The sequence below is a fragment of the Cervus elaphus genome, chromosome 22 (genome assembly GCF_910594005.1).
Source record: "Cervus elaphus chromosome 22, mCerEla1.1, whole genome shotgun sequence".
NCBI lineage: Eukaryota > Metazoa > Chordata > Mammalia > Artiodactyla > Cervidae > Cervus > Cervus elaphus.
The window spans coordinates 26,728,997-26,732,208 of NC_057836.1; the positions used below are offsets into that span (position 1 = coordinate 26,728,997).

General features: G+C 35.6%; 1 non-coding gene across 1 annotated transcript; it reads right to left on the bottom strand.

Annotated features, from left to right (window-relative positions):
* Window positions 1-2,462: 2,462 nt before the first annotated feature.
* On the bottom strand, window positions 2,463-2,535 carry TRNAG-UCC. The gene has a single exon. It is a non-coding gene; the product is annotated as a tRNA-Gly (tRNA).
* Window positions 2,536-3,212: the final 677 nt, after the last annotated feature.

A 3,212-nucleotide genomic window follows, 5' to 3' on the forward strand; every position in this document is an offset into this window, starting at 1 on the left:
ACACAATGGAATATTACTCAGCTATAAAAAGGAGTGCATTTGAATCTATTCTAGTGAGGTAGATGAACCTGGAGACTATCATACAGAAAGAAGTGAGTCAGAAAGAGAAAGACAAATACTGTATATTAATGCATATATATGGAATTTAGAAAGATGGTACTGACAATCCTACATGCAGGGCAGAAAAGGAGACACAGATATAAAGAACAGACTTTTGGACTCAGTGGGAGAAGGCGAGGGTGGGATGATTTGAGAGAATAGCACTGAAACATGTACATTACCATAAGGAAAACAGATGAGCAGTGTAAGCTCCATGCATGAAGCAGGGCACCCAAAGCCAGTGCTCTGAGACAACCCAGAGGGACAGGGTGGGGATGGAGGTGGGGGGGGGATCAAGATGGGGGAGGACACATGCATATCTGTGGCCAATTCATGTTGATGTATGGCAAAAACCATCACAATATTGTAACATAATTATCCTCCAATTAAAACAAATTAGCTAATTGAAGACAAATATGGTAACTCTTCTCTTCTTCTCCTCTCCACATCCCACACCTCCCCACACCTTGTTTTTATTTAATGGCAAGCTAGATCAGATTTGAGAATGCGCCATTAGTCACGCAATTTTCATCCTTTCAAAAGTATATTTCCAGTAGGAGGATAAAATAACAAAGATAAAAGTGTCAGTGTTCTTTTAAATTTCAGCGAATAATTACGAAGTGCTTACCTATTCTTAAAAAGGCTTCCCTGGTAGCTCAGTCAGAAAAGAATCCGTCTGCAATGCAGGAGACTGCCTGCAATGCCAGGGAGGCAGGTTTGATCCCTGGGTCAGGAAAATCCCTTGGAGAAGGAAATGGCTATTCACATTACTGTATTCCTGCGTGGGAAATCCCACGGACAGAGGATCCTGGTGGGCTACAGTCCATGGGGTCGCAAAGCATCAGACATGACATGTTTGAGTGACTAACACTCATTCATGCTTATAAAATTCTGAGTACACAGCAGACTTAAAAAGGCAGATCTCTGACCTCACATAGCTCACATTCTCATAGGAAAGCTAAAAGAGAGTCAAATGTATTTGGCAATCAATCCATCCAGATATGTGTTAGGCCATTCCTTTTGCAGTGCCCTGGTCTACTTTTCTAAGCTCCTTTTATTTAAAAAAAATTTTTTTTAAAAAAATTTTGACTGTGCTGAGTTTTCTCGAGTTGTGGCATGCAGGCTGAGTTGGCTCTGCAGCATGTGGAATTCCACCAGGAATCAGACCTGTGTCCCCTGCATTGGAAGGTGGATGCTTAACAACCAGACCACCAGAAAAGTCCCCTAAGCCCCTTTTAAGCCAGTTGTTCTTGGATATGGTCCCATCTGTCACATCCTGGGAATTCTCTTTTCCTCTTTTTTGTATTGCATCTCATCTTCCTTTTTCTTAGCTTTCCCCTCTTATTTTTGATACAGCACATCTTCCTATAGCTTCTTGAAAAAGGACCATGGAAAGTACATTTTTTGACACTTAGCTTTATTAAGATGTCATTTTTTCCCCTCATATTTTCTAAATCCTAGCTTGGTTAAGTATTCTGGTTGGAAATCAGTTTCTCTTCAAATTTTACAGAAGCTATTATTTTCTAGCTTTTGTTGTTGTTGTTGAACAATTTGGATAGCATAGGACCTGTATTTTCTCTCCTAAAGGTTGAAGACAGGTTTCCTTATCCTATGTATTCCTCACTTCAATAAAGTGAAATGTTTTAGAGTGTTTTTCTTTTTTAAAAAATTTATTTTTCAGAGCATTTAGTAAGTTATTTCAATCTGGAAACTCCCGCCTTTCCATTCTAGGAGTTGGAGGACAAAGAGAGGGCCAATGCAACAGTATTCTTTAGTGTAGGCAGTAAGGAAGTATCTAAAAAGAATTTTATAATAATACTAAAAGATGCTCTTTTTTGATTACCACGTGTCAGAAATTTCCCCTCTAAATCTATTATCACTTTAAGTTCTGAAAAATTGCTGACTGGCTTTGTTGAGTTTTGATAATATACATGTAACTTTCAAATTAGCACATTTGCATTACTTATCCTATACTAAATGCATTTTGCATGGAGATTAACATGGAGAATGTCTAGTTATAGAGTTATTCCCCTCCTTCTAATTTGTGCCAACATAGCTACACTCATTTATGTTGAGAGTAAGTTTCTAAGGGTTCAGAATTGAATTCTCTGTGGGTGTAGCTTCTGCTTTGAGCCCCTACTGTACTACTGAAGTCTGTATTTAAATAGTAGATGCAAAATTGTACCACATAAGTCTGTATTTAAATAGATGCAAAATAAATAATGATAACATAGTAGTTGTAAAGATGAAGAACTGAAACCTGAACTATTTCAATCCTGTCATTTTGTGTGACTACTGGTATTTTTATTTTTTAAATTTTTTATTGTTTTTTTGGCTGTGCCATGCTGCATGCAGGATCTTAGTTCCCCAGGCAGGGATTGAACCTGCACCCCCTGCAATGGAAGTGCAGAATCTTAACCTCTGGACCACGAAGGAAGTCCCCACCGCTGGATTTTTAATTTGGAATTTAAAATTTTTTTAAATGAAGCAGAGTGCCAGTTGTGAGGTGTAATATTTTTGCTTTGCACGTGTAGGTTTAATTCATTTATAATATTTTATTAAGTGTAAATAATGTCTGGTAAGTTGACATTTCTTCCTTTTAAATTGTTATTTATGTTGAAGCAAAATGAATGAAAAAAAATAATTACTGAGTATTATATGACTTTTGTAAAAATAAGTATACTGATTAACACAAGATGATTCTAAAATGATATATATTAGGTGTTGGATAAAATAGATATATTTTATATAGTTTTAAATATTTTCATATTGTTTTCATTGAACTTTCTTCACTTCTATTCTCTGTCTTTTTGTAACTGCTCTTATTTAGATGTGGGAGCTCCTGGGTTTTTCCTCTAATTTTCTTTTCTTTGCTCTTATATGTTCTTTCTCTTTTTCTTCCATTCACTTTCAGAGAGATTCATTCAACTAGCTATTTCTTTCTTTGATTTTTAAAATTTCTACCATCAATTTATTAATTTTCAAGAGCTCTTTTTTGTTCTTTGAATTTATTTTCATAATGGCATGCTCTTTTTGCTTTATGGAAGCTTAAATACATATATATATATTCATATTATATATGTTGTACAATTATATATGTTGTATAAGTGTTA